Genomic DNA, 6,000 nt, shown 5'->3' with positions numbered 1-6,000 from the left:
TACTGGTCAAAGATTAGAAGTACACCACATACAGACAGCCATTTGAACCCAATTTAGCAACTGAAATATATTAGTTGACACTTGCCATATGATATGATATGTATGACTCAGAGATGATTGAACTGGGTATTTCAGCTCTCTGTAAAGTCTTTTGTGCATGTAATGAACTGAAATGATATAAAATACAGTATATGTCACACAACTCCCCATTATATTATCATAAATTAGAATGACCTAAAAAAAACCTCTTTGCATCATTACCACTGCAACACCTCACATAATTACAGATTTTAACATAAATCATATCATCAATACAAATACACATGAAGTACAGGTTGCCACCTGTAACAACACACACTAACACGTTGATATTATGGTGTTCTACATCAGGATTACAAATGAACTGATAAAATCCATTTGTCAGTTTTTTGGATGTAGTCTAAAAATGTTATTCCACAGTCTAAAAGTGACTTAATAGCTTAATTTTGAAATTGCAATTAAAAAGTCTAACCCTTTTTGTCTGAGGGTTTCTGAGAACTAATGTAGTCCACTCAACTGTAGATTATTCTGAGCAAGTACACAGAACATTAAGGTGTCAAATGGGCCATAATTCATCACACTGCTGTGACTGTCAAATTATTCATGCCAAATGTCAACATTTTCCTCACTCATTCTCTCAGTAGAACTTAGTAGGAGATCTATGATACAGCTCTTTATGGCCAATGAGTTTTCATTTTAAAGCTTTTTTTATTGTGGTAAATACAATTCTATGGTCATGTAGTTAATAGCAAGCTGGTGTTCATCAGAGGGAATGTTTTTCGGTAAAATTACACAGGAAACACATCCACAGATCTGACACTGTTCTAGCTGCTCATTCCCTCCTTACCTGAACTGTTCACTTGAAGATTATAAAAAGCCTGAAAGACTGATTATAAAAAGCCTGAAAGATACTATATATATATATATATAGTACTATATATATATATATATATATATATATATATATATATATATATATATAGTAGATGTATTTGTCAGTCTTTCAGGCTTTTTATAATCTTCAAGTGAGCAGTTCAGGTAAGGAGGGAATGAGCAGCTGCTGGTCAACACAGCTGACGTGTTTGCATAAGTTTTGAATACCTCAATAACCTTTGTTTAGCAAACATGCAAGGCGAATACAGCACATACTAACAATAATTTTAATATAATTTAATTAACAATGATTAAGCGGACATGGTTTATTAAATATTTATGTGCTTTGTCTTTATAGTACACCAGTTGTCACCAAATCAATACCTGACAACAGCAGGCACAAGACAATAAGACAATCACAGATGCATCTTTCTAATTTATACAGCTTTACTGTCTGCAATATCCTTGAGATTGTCATGCTGACACCTTCAGGCTGTTTCTAAAAAATATATAACCCCTTTCATAATTAAAAAAAAGTAAAAACCCAAACCTGTTACATCAATCTCTACCCCTCTACGCCCTCTACATGCTGCACTCATCCAGTCATGACAGGGAAAGACTGACACACAAAAGCTTAAAAACTCTCTCCCTCAGGAGATTTTGATAGGATGAATATGATGCTGGGCCGTTTTCTCATTCTCACGTCAAAAACCGTGGCAAATTTAGACCGAACACCTTTATCCATCCCTTCTTATTCATATTTATGAGGAGAGACTGACAAACTCATTGTGTGGTAATTACAGTGTGGTGAACCTTCATTGTCTTTAGACTGGTAGAGACTGAGACATGCTGTGCTTTGGCTTGCTGCACTAATGCAAACCTCTTCCATGTAGATATTATTAGTCACTGTTTGCTTAGCAACCACAACACATGTCTGACATTTTTGTACAATGAAAATGTTTTGCCCAGAGTTTATTTTATTTTGGCTGCAAGGATTTTAAAAAATGGCAAAAAGGAGAAGAACATTGAAACAACAATGTCTGTTTTTATTGGCCTTTATAATCAAAATGTATGACGTTCAACATTACGTACGTTAGAGTTATTTAACAGTTATATTCTTAAATGATGTCAACGTCATATGTGAAATCAATGGAAGAAACAGATATCTATAAACAACTCTGGTGATCACATGTTTAATTCATCAAAAGGAATTAACTATAATTTTGTTTATTGGGACAATAGTTCCCCCCGAAGATAGTTATTATTATATTCTCAAAGTAAATGAGCCCGTCTATCTAAACTTGAGATCAGTTTAATTCAATAGGTCATGTTAGACTAAATAGCCCACTCTTAAACACATCAATGAGCCTTGGCTGTAGGATGTAGCAGCAACAATATGTCAAGGAAAAAGAGAGAGAAAGCAGTTAACGATTTGAACAGCAGAGGGCACCAGTAATATGCAAGGACTGACTGATGCACATTATGACAGTTACAGAGAGAAATATTATAGTTCTTTTTAGTCATTAGAACAAGATCAAATGAAATATCAGAAATGTATATAACTGTTTGTGCAGACATTGTCTTTATGGATGATTGTTGCCTTAGTGTCAGCCTGTTGTCTGTATTTTTCTCATTTCCAAAACCACACATGGATAATGCTCAAAAACGATTAGCTGTACAGTGCAATATGTATATAGGTGTTGACTGCCATCAAATCTTTTGTAAACATTGTAGAGTAATTTCGCAAAGCCATATGCTCACTGATAAGGGACCACACACAGTGCAAAATGATCCTTTGCAAAATCCTCAGAAGGATGAGGAATTCTTGCTAGTAAGTCAAATGGGCTTTGGCCGTCTGTTAACACAACAGAACAACATACAAGCCTGTGGGAGCTCAGCCAACATCAATATAAGTGTCAATTTTACTCATTAACGGGACAAAATGAGATGAAACTCAGGGCTAACCGCTTGAAAATCATTATCACATTCACTGCACAACAATACAACTCAGCTGTAAGTGTACAGTTATTATCAAGCAGTCCAGCTATGAAAATCAGTGTGTGCACAGACACTCTGGGGCGAGAGGCCAAATAACGTGTAAATATAAAACATTTGGAAATCACTTGAAAATGTATTCAAGTAATTTTGGCAAAAAGTGCTACTATTATTTACAGTTGGCGCTTAACACAATTATCAGTATTCTGGAGAAATGTTATATTGACAAAGCAAGAATTATTATCTAATTTCTCCACTTATACAAATGTATGTTTGAATTTTCTTTTCAATGGTGTGGTTTGGTCCAAGAGCTGTTAAATGTTTTCTAAGTGTTGCAGACACTGCCAGCTTTCATTTTCACTAAAATCTGAAAACTGGAAATAGATGTATTGTTGGCAGACTGTTCAAATCTATTTGTCAGATAAAAATGCAATACACAACCAAACACGAGAAAATCAAAAAAGTTTACAATGTGTAGTTCTGTGATTTGTTCATTAAATAGCCAGAAAATGCATACTGATACACCTACAAAACTACCCCTTTTAATAGACATATAAAAATGCATGCAATGAATGCGGTACTCAACATTTTAGACATCTTACATTCAACCTACTAATATCATTTCTGCAGGATATCCAACAATTGTTGCATAGTTTTTTATGGAAACCTTTATTTATTTATTATAAATAAAGATGAAAAATTAAAACTCGGGCCATAAAGAAAGGTGTAAAAGAACCAAAACCAGACAAAGTGTTTATCACCTTTCCAGGACTTTAACATTAGCAGAGAATAAAAGAATCAAGCTGTTTAAAATCCATTTCACATTACAGTGTTTTGTCAGAAAAACAGGATAAATTAAAAATGATTTTTCACTTGTGTGAACTGCCACAATATTGTCATTTTAATTAGTGCAATGTACAACTCTGTACAGGAAGGAGTAGGCTATATCGATATTAATCCTGAAAACTGAGATATAATAATGGGCAGAGGCTTTTATGTTGCAGACAGCTCAGTTTATGTATAGTTATTGTTGAAAGGATTTCTCAATGGAAACTGATCTTGCTGACTGCAAACACATTAATGTCCCAATATAGTAATACATGGGTCTTATAGCAAAACCCCATGTATCACAATGACAATGATTATCCAGATCTCTGCATTCTTAGCTTGAGCCATGGATGTTGCCATAGTAACACGAGTATGTCTTATCAAGTACGGCCCTTGTGATTTTTCACAGCAACTTATTTAGGCTGTTCACTGTAGGTATGACAACAGGCTATTGAGATGTTGCATTCATTTCCATGTTAATGGAGTTAACAGCCATTGTATGTTAGCTTAACCTTTGATCTTGCCTTGTCAAATTGTTGTCAGCTAATATTAAATTAGGCTAGTAATAGAGGCTTTTTATGTAAATGGTGCAAAATGCTTCAAAACTATAAATAGGTATTATTCAGCTGAGAACTAATATGATGATCTCTGCAATATCAAAACATGTTTGGTGCACTTTAATTATCAGATTGTGAAAAGCCATTTATGACACAGGTATGTAGGATACAGTAATGTTAATTTTATTCATCCTAATCACAGTATATTTTGGATTTAATTCTATGATGGCGCAGCATGCATAAAGTACATTTCTGCTGCTTTGACACTGAAGAAGCTGAAACATTAGAGGTCATGATTCCACATAATTTTCACCAAATCCTATGTAAATATGAGTGAAACCAGTCTGGAGAAACACTTTAATCTCTGCAGCATTTTGCTTGCATAGCATAACCACAAAGTGCAGATTTTATTTGAACTTTGTAGTCACTTTGTAGCTCCAACTCGTCACACACTTGCGCTTCCTCCCTCGATGAAAATAATGAGGCTGTTTGATGTGAGACCACTATGGTCCGTAATGAGAGGAGTAGACTGTTCAGGACACATGAAAGCTCTTCAGTCCATTTGGACCATGAGCGGCCATTACAGCGCGGGACCGAGACACCATGGAGGTCTGCTGACTTTATGAAGGGGTACAGGATTTAATGATGGATGCAACAGCTAAATCGGTCACCCTTTTAACTTCTCGTGGAAGGAGGGAGAAAATATTTCAGAGGTGTTAAACACAGGGAGACCTTCAACATTCAAGGGCATAGTGAATGGGCCATATGAATAGAAACATGGTCACATTAAAAATGACTGTGTACCACACAGGTGCTGTAGGAGATCACAAATGAAGAGAATCTGCTACATAAATTAAAGTCCTTGATTGTAACAGCTCTACGACTGTTTAAGTGATTGTTCAACTTCAATCATACTTCTGTATTCGTTCATAATGATAATTTCTTTGAGGGTTGTTCTTTGTCAGAAAAAAATACTGCTTTCGCAACCCGCAAAGTGATGAGTCCATAAATTATCTTTTTCTCGTCCAGAGGCAGGAAGCAGCACATCTAGGCTGCCTCTCATCATATCAATCTATCTTCCTCCTTCACAAGACGCCACTGTCAGTGGTGCCAGAAGAGACACAAACACCGAGAGTGGATGAGTAGGAGGAAGGAGAAGCTGATGGTGATGGAAGGATCAGCATCTCTTCACTTATCTGCAGGACGATAGAGGAAGAGCCCCCAGCTGAGGTGGGGTTAATATTTCTCCAGCCCAAAGTTCTGGGGAGCATTGTGATTTGTCACCTCAGTGGTGCCAAGAATCTAGTTAATGGTTAGACAAAGCATCCTGCCACTGGACACCATTTTGGGTCCATAACAAAGGAAAGCCTGCCTCAGCCACAGAGCACTGTGGATGACCGGGGGCCCTGTCACTATCTGTCTCCCCAAAGATGGCAGTTCCTGATTAGTTAATAGTTAACGGACATGTGGATGCATCAATCCTGAGGAGTGACAAGGAGTATAAATGCACAAATACACAGACGGTGGGAGCCCAATGCTGATGCTGTAAACATATCTTGTTAACAGGAAGCGGACCCTATGCCGCCACAGCATTGAGTGACAGGATCACAGATGACTAACAACAACAGAGCAGACTCTTTTCCCTCTTCTGTTTCCTCACTAAGCATTTGTGCTGCAAATTTTTCAAAGCTGAATGTAACATTATTCT

Source organism: Micropterus salmoides, unplaced genomic scaffold (assembly GCF_014851395.1).
Source record: "Micropterus salmoides isolate LMB-PRFRI ecotype aquatic unplaced genomic scaffold, ASM1485139v1 Ms_hic_scaffold_12, whole genome shotgun sequence".
NCBI lineage: Eukaryota > Metazoa > Chordata > Actinopteri > Centrarchiformes > Centrarchidae > Micropterus > Micropterus salmoides.
This window is presented reverse-complemented; position numbering follows the sequence as displayed.